This window comes from Vulpes vulpes, chromosome 14 (genome assembly GCF_048418805.1).
Source record: "Vulpes vulpes isolate BD-2025 chromosome 14, VulVul3, whole genome shotgun sequence".
NCBI lineage: Eukaryota > Metazoa > Chordata > Mammalia > Carnivora > Canidae > Vulpes > Vulpes vulpes.
Window position 1 is genome coordinate 14,032,779 of NC_132793.1, and position 14,092 is coordinate 14,046,870.

General features: G+C 45.4%; 1 long non-coding RNA gene across 1 annotated transcript in view; it reads right to left on the reverse strand.

The window, feature by feature from the left end:
• Nucleotides 1-2,208: 2,208 nt before the first annotated feature.
• LOC140595344 (uncharacterized) overlaps nucleotides 2,209-14,092 on the reverse strand; it is a 38,203-nt gene continuing 26,319 nt past the window's right edge. Inside the window, exon 2 of the long non-coding RNA XR_011996879.1 lies at nucleotides 2,209-7,313. This is a non-coding gene — a long non-coding RNA (uncharacterized lncRNA). The remainder of the gene's footprint in view (nucleotides 7,314-14,092) is intronic.

Sequence of the window (14,092 nt, forward strand, 5' to 3'; positions counted from 1 at the left end):
CTCAGATCACATCCCTGAAAGTTGTCCCAAACCTTCCTTCGTCACCTAGTTCTGACAGTGTCTGCAGAGGGTAACACTGCAAACTCTGCACACTCTGAACAGGAGGATCAAGAATTTCTTCTGACCCAGCTGCCTGTCTGGAGCCCTCCTGCCTCTTCTCAGAGCTTTGGTGAAAAGTCTCATGTGTGTCCCCTTGGTGGATTATTATTCCTGGGGTATCCTCCTAACACACAAGAGTTCGTGTATTTATGTGGAGTCAGTGTCTGGGCTCCAAGCCCACTTTATATGGAATATCTACCCCAGTAACACATCTTTCTGATGGCACCTGCTGGGCCCTGGAATCTCAAACCTGGCCTCTGGCAAATTCAAACCAGGGGGGCTAAGACTGTGAGCCATCCTGAAGCTACAGAAATTCAATCTGGCCTCAAACTCTAAAGAAATACCAAGAAATCCAAGGACTGGAAGGCAAGAGTAAATTTTAACTCAACATTTGTTTTCTGGGGTCACTTGAGGGTATTTTATTGGGCTAAGTGCTCTGAAGAATTCAAAGATGGTTAAAGTCCAAGTCTGGGTTTTAAGCAGTGTAGTATGGAGCACCTAAGTGGGCTCAGTCATCAGAAGAGCAGGAGACTCTTAATCTCGGGGTCATGAGTCAGAGCCCCACATTGGGTGTAGAGATTACTTAAATAAATAAAACTTAAAAGAGAGAGAGAGAGAGAAACATAATCTAAGCTCATAATTCAAAAATCTAGAAAAAGAATAAAATAAACCAGGATCCCTGGGTGGCGCAGCGGTTTGGCGCCTGCCTTTGGCCCAGGGCACGATCCTGGAGACCCGGGATCGAATCCCACGTCGGGCTCCCGGTGCATGGAGCCTGCTTCTCCCTCTGCCTGAGTCTCTGCCTCTCTCTCTCTCTGTGTGTGACTATCATAAATAAATTTTAAAAAAAATATATTAAAAAAAATAAAATAAACCAAAGCAAGCACAAGGAAAGAAATAATACAGAGAGAGAAGAGAAGAGAAGAGAAGAGAAGAGAAGAGAAGAGAAGAGAGAGAAGAGAAGAGAAGATACCAATGACATTAAAAATAGAAAAACAATAGAAAAAAACCAATGAAGGTAAGAGTTGGTTCTTTAAAAAGATCAATAATATTGATAAGCCTCAGGATCCCTGGGTGGCGCAGCGGATTGGTGCCTGCCTTTGGCCCAGGGCGCAATCCTGGAGACCCGGGATCGAATCCCACGTCGGGCTCCCGGTGCATGGAGCCTGCTTCTCCCTCTGCCTGTGTCTCTGCCTCTCTCTCTCTGTGACTATCATGAATAAATAAAATCTTTTAAAAAATTTAAAAATATATATTGATAAGCCTCTAGGAAGATTGATACAGGAAAAAAAAGACACAAATTACCAATATCGGTAATGAAATTCAATATCATGACAGACTCTACAGACCTCAAATCTATGAACAGCTTTATATTTATAAATTTGACAACTTAGATTAAATAAACCAATTCTGAGGGCAGCCTAGGTGGTTCAGTTGATTAAGCATCTATCTCTTGATCTCACCTCAGGTCTTGATCTCGAGGTTGTGATTTAAGCCTCACACTGAGCGCCACGATGGGCATGAAGTCTACTTTAAAAATAAAAAATTAAAATAAAATTAAAATAAAATAAAATAAAATAAAATAAAATAGGGACACCTGGGTGGCTCAGCAGTTGAGTAGCTGCCTTTGACTCACAATGTGATCCTGAGGTCCGGGATGGAGTCCCACATCAGGCTCTTTGCCAGGAGCCTGCTTCTCCCTCTGCCTATGTCTCTGCCTCTCTTTGTCTCTCATGAATAAACAAATAAAATCTTTTAAAAATAAAAATAAGATAATAAATAAACCAATTTTTAAAAAAATACACTCTCATAACTCACCCAATATGAAATAGAATTAAAGAAACTGAATTTGTAATGTAAAAATTCCCCCAAAGGCCGTGTCCAAGCCCAAATGATTTCACTGAAGAATTCTACAATATATTTAAAGAACTAACACCGATTCTATGCACTTTCTTCCAGATAATCAAAGAGAAGAAAGCACTTCCCAATTCAATGTATGAACCTAGTACTCACGGATACCAAAACCAAAAAAATAAAAAAAAAGTACACGATAAAAAAACAGACCAATATTCCTTTGACTATATGCGCACAAATCCTTAACAAAATATTGGCAAATAGAATTATTTATTAATTATATGAAAAGGCATTAATATCGAAAAGAATTATATACCATGGGGTGTTATTGCATGGATGCAAGGCTGGTTCAATATTCAAAATCAATATAATCCATCATCTTAATAACCTAAAATGTAGTTTATCAACCAATGAAGGAATCAACCTTGTACCAACCAATGAAGGAAAACTATTGACAAAAAGTATTTGAAATTCATGATAAAAAACTCAGAAAAATAGGAATAGATAGTAGCTTGATTTTTAGCTACCATCTGCCTTTGGCTTAGATAGTGATCCGGGAGTCCTGGGATCATGTCCCACATCAGGCTCCCCACAGGGAGTCTACTTCCCCCTCTGCCTATGTCTCTGCCTCTCTGTGTCTCTCATGAATAAACAAATAAAATCTTTAAAAAAATAAAATACCATTTTAAATTGCTCCAGGAAAAGCCTATGGTTAGATGTAAATCTAACAAAACATGTGCAGAACTTGCATGCTGAAAACTAAATAATGCTAATCAAAGATGATCTAAAGGATCCCTGGGTGGCTCAGCAGTTTAACACCTGCCTCTGGCCCAGGGCGAGATCCTGGCGACCCAGGATCGAGTCCCATATCAGGCTCCTGGCATAGAGCCTGCTTCTCCCTCTGCCTGTGTCTCTGTCTCTCTCTCTCTGTGTGTCTTTCATAAATGAATAAATAAAGTCTTAAAAAAAAGGGGATGTAAAGAAATGGAGAAATTTCTATACCTTATTCGTGGATTGGAAAACTTAACAGAGTAAAGATGTCAGTTCTCCTCGTACTGATACGTAGGTTTAATGCAGTATCTATCAAAATTACAGCAGGAGTTTGGTTTGATTTGGCTTTTTTGGTAGAACTAGGCAATATTATTCTAAAGTTTATATGGAAAGACAAAGGAACTAGAATAGCTAAAACAATTTTGGAAAAGAGGAATAAAATGGAAGACTGAGTCTACGGGAGATTTATGATAAAGCTACCAGAATCGAGACAGTGTGGTATTGGTGAATGGATAGACCCACAGATCAATGGAACTGAATGGGGAACCCAGAAATAGACCCATACAAATACGCCCAACTGATTTTTTACAAATGTGCAACAACAGTGGAGGAAGAGTAGACTTTTGGACAAATGATGCTGCAGCAATCAGACATGTATAGATGGAGAAATGAACCTCGACCTCCAGAGGAGGAGAGTATGAGCTTTGGATTCGGACACACCTGACTTTTAATTCTAGTTTTGCCCCTTGACCACTGTGGGGTCCTGACTCTGTCGTTAAACTTGGCTAAACCTCCACCCAAGCCTGGAGCCTCACAACGACACCTTACGGATACTGGGAAAATAGCAGGTGAGTGAATGGGCTACGTTAATTTACTGGGCGATGTTCCCGGAATGGCCGGCAGGGGGCTCTACTCGCACATGAAAGACGCCGCCTTCCAGAAAGCTTGGGGCCCTGCAGGCCCTGCAGACCCTGCCTCGGCATTTCAGCCTCCCGTTTTCATAAATCCACCTGAATGCACAGTGCTTAGGAAACCTTTTTCACAGCTCTGTGTGTCCCTGTGTTTCTGTTAAAGAATCAATCGATCATTGTAATTATAAAACCTCTTTTTCCTTGCCCACCTTAATTATTTTCAAAGGGGAATAGGCGTGCAATCTCAACGGGACCAGTCTGCCCCCAACTGGGTGAAAATTGATTCTTGGGTCCCACCCAAAATCTTAGATACTGCAGTGGTCGATAGCCTTCAGAGGACCACAGTATATAAACAGGTATACAGTATATCTAAATTAAAATTTCATGAGGAAATAAATAAATAAATAAAATTTCACGAGGAAGGGAACAATTAGGGGGGAAAATATCTAAAAAGGCTTTTCAGCGGGGTGAGTGGGCTGTAAAATAAAAAATAAAGGTTGAGAAGCACTGCAGTAAGGGCAGATGAATCCGGAGAACATCCCATTATTACCCCACATCTGAATTAGGACCATCCTTTCTCTGGCAACTTGGGGTATGCCATGGTGCTGTCCAACCTCAACAGCTCCTCAGTCAAGATCTTGTTATTGCTCAGAATGCACTCCCCCAAGGAAAATTTAAGTTCCAATGTTCCATTACAATCATTCCCAAAAGTTTCCCCCTGCACCATCCTGTTCCCTCCTTTTTTTTCCCTCCAGTCCGTCCCCAGACAGCCACTGATCTTTGTGTCACTGCAGAAGAGTTTGCCTTCTTCAGAGTGTTATATAAATGAAAGCAAACAGTGGGTGCTCTTTCTTTTTCACTTGTTTCACTCAGCTAGTTATTTTGAGATGCACCCATGTTGTTGGGTACATTAGTAGTCCATTCCTTTGTACTGCTGAGTACTATTCCAATACACCAAAATTTGTCCATTCATTCACTTGCTTGTGGATATTTGGTTTGAGTCCAATTTGATGTTACCATGAATAAAGCTGCTGTGAGTATTCATGTGCGAGTCTTTGTGCGGACATGGATTTTCATTTCTATTGAATGAATACCTAGGAGACACGCCACTGGCTTGTATGACACATGCATGTTTAACCTGACTACAAAGGGGCTGATTAAAGTCCCCTTGCCTGGCCTATGGGGCCCCTTTCCCATTCTTCTGGGAAGCCACCTTGCACAACTCTAAAGGAGTCTTTCCTGGGAAGCCTGCTCAAGTGATGCCAGATAGCCACACACTTCCTTTGGAGACTGGGGAGTTGACGACCACTTTCATGATGCCTATGCCAAGACAATTTTCTGGAACCTCTCTCCAAAGGAGAGAAAACACACCTATACACGTGTAATCTCTGGAGTGACAGAGTGCCTCTGCTACAGTACAAAAATGTGGGAAATACAGAAAAATACAAAGAAAATTAAAATGGCCCACGATACTACCACTTAGAGGTAAGAAAGGCCAACGATCCACTATATTTCCTTCCAGTCTTTTCCTAGATGTATTATACATAAAATGTATGATCCTGTGCCTCTTCTACGCTAAATACATATTTTTCACAACTTAACTTTCCTGATCAGCTGGTTCATCATCCTGTTGAAAAGTCACAATCTGGGGCACCTGGTGGCTCAGTGGTTAAGCATCTGCCTTTGACTAGGTTGTGATCCTGGGTTCCTGGGATCCAGTCCCGCATCAGGCTCCCTGCAGGGAGACTGCTTCACCCTATGTCTCTGCCTCTCTCTGTGTCTCTCATGAAGGAAGAGAGAAGAAAGAAGAAAGAAAGAAAAAAAGAAAAGAAAGAAAGAAAGAAAGAAAGAAAGAAAGAAAGAAAGAAGAAAGAAAGAAAGAAAGAAAGAAAGAAAGAAAGAAAGAAAGAAAGAAAGGAAAGAGGCCCCATCTTAAAAAAAAAAGTCACAATCCCTTGCTCAGCTTCCAGATGCGAGCCCACGTTAGGGTTCCAAACACATCAACTCAAGGAGAGGCTGGATCCCTAGGAGGGCCCTGTAAGACCATGACAGATAACAGTATGCTGGGAAAGAGGGAGATGCCAGTATTTCAAAACCACTGGCACGGGGTCCAAGTTGGCAGGTATCCCCGCAGACCCATTTGAGATAGTGTAGAAATGGACATATTTTATTCCTTTCATTTTAATTCAGCCTTACTATTTATTTTACTCTATTATTTCCTTTTTCTTGTTTTTGCTGGTTTGATAACATGGCCATTATCTTTTTTTTCTTGTAGAGTTTAGTGTTCTATACTTTTCCGTTCTGACAGCAGTTACCTTTTTCCCTTTTAACATTTAGAATAAAGTACATAATTGCAATTATGTAATCTTCTATTATATGAAAAAAATACCATCTATTTCCCATTTATAATACTTTTAAGATGACCCATTTATAACACTTTTACATCTCCAGGCTCCCCGAGGCCCTAAGAGATATAAAAGCTTTTAGCCTCCTCTTCCATCTGCCCCTCCCCCGAAATACCAGGTGGAGGTCCTCCCATATTAATAGTAGACTTTCCCATAGGATTCCTTTTCTCTCAAAAGTCTGTAGATTAGGGATCCCTGGGTGGCGCAGCGGTTTGGCGCCTGCCTTTGGCCCAGGGCGCGATCCTGGAGACCCGGAATCGAATCCCACGTCGGGCTCCCGGTGCATGGAGCCTGCTTCTCCCTCTGCCTGTGTCTCTGCGTCTCTCTCTCTCTCTCTGTGACTATCATAAATAAATAAAAATTAAAAAAAAAAAAAGTCTGTAGATTATCCTTACACCATCATGTGCTTCCGTGTAGCAGATAAGAAGTCCAGTGCCTGCCTTATTGGTTTTCTTCTTTGTAAGTTACTTATTTTCCCTCCCTGGGAGCAGGGAAGCTTTGTAATTAGCCTCGGAACTCAGTCTATTTTTCAGGACATGCCTAAAGGTGAGTATTATTTTTTCTAAGTTCTGCTTGTAATTCAGCAAACCCTTCAAATCTTCAGATCAAGTATTTATGGAGAAAATTTCAGGGAAGATTTCCTCCATTCTGTTTAATCAATGCATGTCTTCCATTTCCTCTACCTTATGAGCTTCCAGTATTTCAATAATAGTAATTCCAATACTGAATAATTCTAATGGCCTGGTATTCAGTGGCCTGCGTCATTTCCTCAAACCTCTCTTTTTCACCTTATAATTTCCATCCCTTCAAATTTTTGATGCGTGTTTTACGTCTCCACTGGGTAGTATTCCATGTCGGGTTCCAGCAGCGACCATCCCCTCCTCTGCTCCTCTGCTGAGATGTTTAGTCTGAGCATGAGATTTTCCATCCACCCAGGACACATATATCGCCCTGCACCTGTAGCTCCTCGGCGGTGCTCTCATCATTGATTTCTGTTCAGGGCATCCTCTCTCTCCTCCAGTAGGTTTATGCCCACTCTTCTCCATGATGTGCTAGTTCTTTCTCTTGCTCTCCTCTAGGTCCCTGTATACGTGTTCCTATTTTCCTTTGCTGGCTCATCAGGGCACGTGGTCAGCTGCTGGGGATCTTTGGCAGAGCAATGGACGGACGGCCCAGCGACCTTGGCCCCTCTGGGTCAGCAGTTCCTTAGCTGGTAAGTCGTGGTTCCCAGAAGGACTCTCTCTGCTCTCCAATCTCCTCAGCTGACATTTTCCTGGGGAAGAGGTAAGAGGTACATTGTTTATTTCCCCACAGCATTTTGTGTTTGTTTCTTTGTTTTTTAAGTAGTTTCCATGCCCAACATGGGACTTGAACTCATCACCCTGAGATCAAGAGTTGCATGCTCTACCCACTGAGCCAGCCAGGCGCACCTGTCCCACAGCATTTTAAGTGCCCCAGAGCAATGAACCCAAAGCACCGTCACTTGGACAAGTGCAGCATCTCTCTCAGAATGTACTAAGAATGTCTATAGGGGATCCCTGGGTGGCACAGCAGTTTAGCGCCTGCCTTTGGCCCAGGGCGCGATCCTGGAAACCCGGGATCAAATCCCACGTTGGGCTCCCGGTGCATGGAGCCTGCTTCTCCCTCTCCCTGTGTCTCTGCCTCTCTGTGTGTGTGTGACTATCATAAATAAATAAAAAAAATTTTAAAAGATGCCTATAGATCAAATATTCCCATATTTAACAGTTTTCCTTCTGACCATGACTCCTTGCTCTGTGCTTCCTTTTTTTAAAAAAAGATTTTATTTTATTTATGTATTCAAGAGAGACAGAGAGGGGGAGAGAGAGGCAGAGACACAGGCAGAGGGAGAAGCAGAGGGAGAAGCAGAGGGAGAAGCAGGCTCCATGCAGGGAGCCCGAACTGGGACTCAATCCAGGACTCCAGGATCTCGCCCTGAGCTGAAGGCAGCGCTAAACTGCTTAGCCACCCAGGCTGCCCTCGCTCTGTGCTTCTGGTCTCCAGGCTCTCACTAAGAGTGAGAAGCAGAGAATTTCTCTGCCACTCCCTTCTCTGGGCTTCAGATCAGCAAGGTCTTGCATCCACCCTGAACCTCAGAATCTTCTTGCTTCAAAGAATGTTCTGTAGTTAGCTTTAAGTTGAAGGAGGATGGCGGCAAGGATGTATTCAAGAACCATCTCCCCAGAATTCCCAGAGGAAAATTCACTATATTCCAAAATACCATAGGCCATTTCATAGACCATGGTGCAATAGAACCAAGATCATCAACTAGAAGAGCTAAGCAAAAAAAAAAAAAATCCAAAAACTTCACCATCAACAAAACCCTCACAGGCATAAATATCAAAGTTCACTCTTTTAACTATCTGTGGGGTTAAAGAGAAAATCAAGATAGAAGTTATGAATTATTTCTAATGAATAACCATGAGAAGAGAAAATACCCAAATCTATGAGATGTGACCAAAGGAGAATTTGAAAGAAGACATAGAGATTTATATAACTGTATTAGAAAAACAAGCAAAAGATTAAAAGTAATGAAGAGGCCCCAGGTAAAGGTAGTACATTGAATATTCAAGACTAATTTTGCTTCCACTGAGACACCTATTAAAAAGAAAGAGATTTCACTTTCACCTATGTTTTGAAAAATTTCAAATCCCCAGAAAAGGCAGAAGAACACTACAATAAACATGTCTGTATGAACCACCTAGATGCACCAGTTGTTATGATTTTGCCACATTAGCTTTATCTCTCTGTCTCTCTCTTAGTATGTAGATACACATTTTTGTTCCTGAATCATCGGCATTAGTTACCAATATTATGACACTTCACTCTTTTCTTTTAAAGATGTATTTATTTCTGTGAGAGAGTTAGAAGAAGGGGGAGGACAGAGGGAGAGAAAGTCTCATGCCAAGTCTCCCCACATGGAGTGCAGAGCCTGACGGGGGCTCCATCCCAGGACCCAGAGATCCTGACCTGGGCGGAAACCAAGAGTCAGACACTTAATCAACTGAGCCACCCAGTCAGACACTTAATCAACTGAGCCACCAACTGAGCCACTCATCCAGGCAAGAGTCAAGAGTGAATGATGACACTTTTCTCTTAAGCCTGTATCCTTAAGAATAAGGACAACCTCCTATGGTCATAGCTGGCTTTCTCAGAAGAAAAACTCCAAAGCAGAGATTTGCATGTGGAGCATCCCTGGGATTCACATCTGTGAAAGGGAAGGAAGGTCTAGGCAGAGGGAGGAGGTGGGCTGTTATGCAGATTCAGTAAAAGCAGGTGAAGCCTCTAGAGGAGCTTGGAAGCTTATGCTGGCACTTCAGAGTTGTCCCAAGTTGGTATGAGGGAAGCTGGGCCTTTATACTCCCCTGTCAACCAGTAACTGGACATGGGCTGCCAGGGGATCTGATCTTGGGTGAAGCAGTTTTCTTCAGCCCAGGCACTCCCTGAAGAGTGCTGACAACTGAGGACTACGTGCTGGCAGTGTGGAGGCCGAGAAAATTAAGGCCATTCCACCTTAGGTTCAGTGTAAGCACAAGTACAGCCGTCTCAGGCCCTGTGAGTAAGAGCTGAACTTTACCTTACTTCAGTTAAGCCCCATATCAGAATGAGAACAGAGCTCAAGCCAGTGGCAGGAAGCCCCATATCAGAATGTAAACAGAACTTGAGAAATTCCTCCCCCCCTTCTGGAGGGCCCCTAGACCAGCCCATAAATCTAAGCTGGAACCCACCTCGGGGTCCAAGTCCCTGCTCCGCTGTGTCGGGTACACTTGGACCCAAGCTCGAGCTTGTAAATAAACCCTCGTGTGTTTGCATCGGTGTCGGCTCCTTGGTGGTTTCTCAGATTTGCAATCTTGGGCACAATTTTGGGGGGCTCATCCAGGATCCAAGAGACCCCTAGGACCCCAACCGGAGGGTTTCACGCCTGGTGAGTACACTCAACTTTTCCCACCTTTTGTGTGCATATTTTCTGAGAGCTCTAAACTGTATTTTCACCTGTAGGAATTCCGATCTGTATTAGGTCGACATTGGCTTAGGTGGACTGGACGGCTGGCGGGCCCTCGACCGGGGGTCTTGAGGAGATGTCCCTTGCCCCCGCCTGGAGGACAGGGTCCTCATCTGTAAGGGGGACTGACTGCCAGCCCTTCGGTTTACTTTCTGTTTGGTCTCTGTGGCCGCACTGGAACGTTTGTCTGTGTTATTGTGTCCTTGTTAATCGTCTTTACTGTCTGTGTCTTGGTGTGGATTGAGGACATAATGGGGCAGACACAAACCACTCCCCTGTCTCACTCTCCCACTTCTCAGACCTTAGGGAAAGAGCTCATAATCTGAGCACAGACATACGGAGAGAGAGATTTCAAATTTATTACATATCAGAATGGCCAATCTTTGACATGGGATGGCCCCGAGAAGGAACTTTCCACCTACCTATTATCTTACAGGTTAAGGCCGTGATCTTCAGGGACAAACCAGACAGCCACCCTGACCAGGTGCCCTACATCCTGGTCTGGCAGGACATTACCGAGGATCCCCCTCCTTGGCTAAAACTATTTTTACCCCCCAAAGCAGGACCTACCGAGATTCTAGCCCTGCGGAAAGCCGAGAAGGAGACCAATTCTACGACCAAAGTGCCCCTTTATCCGGTCTTGCAGGATTCCTCCCTGGAAGACCTGATCCTCCCGCCACCCTACCTGACGCTCTCTCTCCCTTACACCCCTCCATTGGGAGCACCAGGGGCTGCAGAAGGGGCGCCCCCCCACCCCCAACGAGGGAGTCTCTGTGCGAGGGCCAGCAGCGGGGACACGCAGACAGACCCACCAGGTGAACCCACCTCCAAATGCAAGGCCGGACGACTCCACCGCCCTTCCCTTTGGGGCCCTGCCCCCCCTCCCCCAACAAGACTGGCGGCCAGCTAATGTTATACTGGCCGTTCTCCACCAGTGATTTATATAATTGGAAAACCCAAAATGCAAAGTTCTCTGATAATCCGAGACATCTAATCGGGCTTTTAGATCCTGTTCTGTTTATCCACCAGCCTACTTTGGGATGACTGCCAACAGCTCTTGCAGATTCTCTTCACCACTGAAGAGAGAGAATGAATTCAGGTGGAAGCCCGGAAGTGTGTCCTGGGAGAGGACAGACAGCCAACTCAAAACCCAGACCTCATAAACGCTGCCTTCCCCTTATCCCGCCCCACCTGGGACCACAACTAGGCTGAAGGTAAGGAGAGACTCCGCCTCTACTGCCAGACTCTGCTGGCAAGTCTCCAGGCTGCCGCGCACAAGCCTCCCAATCTGGCCAAAGTATATGATGTGAGACAGGGTAAGGATGAGAGTTCAGCAGCCTTCTTAGAATCATAGAGGCTTTTAGGCAGTACACCCCTAGAACCCAGAAGCCCCGGAAACAAAGGCCGCAATTATCCTGGCCTTTGTTAACCAGGCCGCTCCAGACATTAAAAAGAAATTGCAAAGAGTAGAGAGACTGGGAGAGAAGAGCTTGCAGGACTTAGTAATAGTAGCAGAAAGAGTCTATAATAATAGAGAAAGTCCGGAAGAGCAACAAACCAAACTAAGTGACCGGCAGACCCGAACCCTGGCTAAGATCCTGCTGGCCACAACCATGGACGACCCACGGGAAAGACGGAGGCACCTCAAGAAGCTGGCTTCAGGGTCAGGTAAGGAGGATGGCCCTGGTCCCCATCGGGAGCACCATAAACTGAACAATAACCAATGTGCTTATTGCAAAGAAAAGGGCCACTGGGTGAAAGACTGCCCTAACAAAAGATCTAAGGCCCCTGCCAAGCTCTTGGAGATGGAGGACCTGGACAACTAGGGGAGTCGGGATTCGGCACCCCTCTCCGAGCCCAGGGTAACTCTCAGAGTGGAGGGGCAACCCATTGAATTTCTAGTGGACACTGGGGGCACAACACTCGCTTTTATTACAACCCCAAGGGAAATTGGCAAACAAGACTTCATGGGTGCAAGAGGCTACGGGCACCAAACAGTACTCATGGACTACCCGAAGAACTGTGGATCTCAGCATGGGCTGGGTATCCCACTCCTTCATGGTCATCCCTGAGTGTCCCTACCCATTGTTAGGTCGGAATTTACTCACCAAGATGAGGGCACAAATTTGCTTCCATCCCAAAGGGGCAAAAATCCTAAACAAGGAGGAGCACCCAATTCAGTGTGCTCCTCCCCACAGGGAACAAACACAGCTTGTCCTGAGTTTAGAGGATGAATATCGTCTCCACCAAACGCCCTCAGCCCCAGTGACTGACGTTGACTGTTGGCTGCAGGAATTTCCCCAAGCATGGGCAGAAACTGGGGGAATTGGGCTGGCCCAGCACCAACCGGCCATATACATAGAACTAAAGCTGGGGGCAGACCCTGTCAGGGTCCGCCAATACCCCATGCCTCTCATCTCCCTAATCCAGACTGGGACCCCCGTCTGCATGACTGTCAAGAAATTTTGGCGCAGGTGCATGGAATCAGCTGATCTCCAGGACCAGCCACTGCTGAATGCGGACACCACCTGGTACATGGACGGCAGCAGTTTCATTCAAGAAGGAATCAGATACGCGGGGGCAGCTGTAACCACGGAAACAAGACCCGATCTGGGGGCACCGACCCTGCCGGACACCGGATACTGATGCTGATTTACACTGGATCAAATGCTTGTCTATGACCCAGTGCTTGCGTGGCTGGTGGAGGGCCACAGACTCCAGCATCATCCTGCCAGAGGAACTAGGACTGCGAGTCCTATCCAAGATGCATCGGGGTACTCATATGGGAACAAGGAAGATGGAAGACCTCATACGACATGCAAAGACCACTATTAAAGATTCTCAAGCAAAAATTGAGCAGATTGTGGCAAGCTGCCACGCATGCCAGTTAACTGGCATCGTGATCCTGACCACTCCCACCACTCTGAAGGTTGGCGGGATTACTCCCTGGGTCCACTGCACCTACGTCCAGCCAGCTGACCCACACGCCTTTCTCAAGGACTTTGTTCCTGAATAGAAAGGCCAACCAGGCAAGGACAATCCCCTAAAGCTAAAACTGCGACGTTCTCACTTATTTCCCACCTCCCTAGTCTGAGGTTGTTCTTCAAAATAAAAAGGGATTAAAAAAATAAAAAAATAACAAAAAATAAAAAGGGATAGACTTAGTCTTCTTAACAAGGGGTGGTGGGGGGGTATGTGCTGCCTTAAACGTAAGATGTTGCTTCTTCACTGGGACATAAACGGGAGCAAGAACAGCAACAAGGTTGGTTCGAATCCTGGTTTAATCATTCCCCCTGGCTCATTCTGAGAGCAACCTGGACCCATGATTGGGTCCTTCCTTAGGTTCCTCTGAGAGGGGGAAACGTGGAGGCTGAGAAAATTAAGGCCATTCCACCTTAAGTTCAGCGTTAGCACAAATACAGCCATCTCAGGCCCCTGGGAATAAGAGCTGAACTTTACAGGAAAAACTGCAGAATGTCCTTGACAGGGAATCCCATATCAGAAAGACAACAGAAAAAAGAGAGAGAGAGAGAGAGAGAGAGAGAGAGAGAGAGAGAAGAAAGAAATAAAGACAACAGAGCTCAGAATGCCCTCAGCAGAGAATCCCATATCAGATCTTAAGAAACTCCCCCACACTTTCCCCCATATTGGAATGGAAAAAATTCCTCCACCCCTTCTGAAAATCCCCTAGACCAGCCCATAAACCCAGCTGTAACCCACCTCGGGGTCCAAGCCCCTGCTCTGCTGTGTGGAGTATACTTGGACCCAAGCTCGAGCTTGCAAATAAACCCTTGTGCATTTGCATCAGTGTCAGCTCCTCCGGCTCCTCCGTGGTTTCTCGGATTCGCAATCTTGGGCACAACAGGCAGTATCTCGAGCAGCTGAGCAGCCATGGGTCCTTCCCTCCTGAAGGGGGATCGGGGAGTGCATTCAGTGTCCACACTGTCCACCCCTGCCACTCAGCACCACTTCTTCATTTCAGTTCCAGAACTCAATCTATCCCTTTCAAAACCAGTAGCTCTAATAAGGAA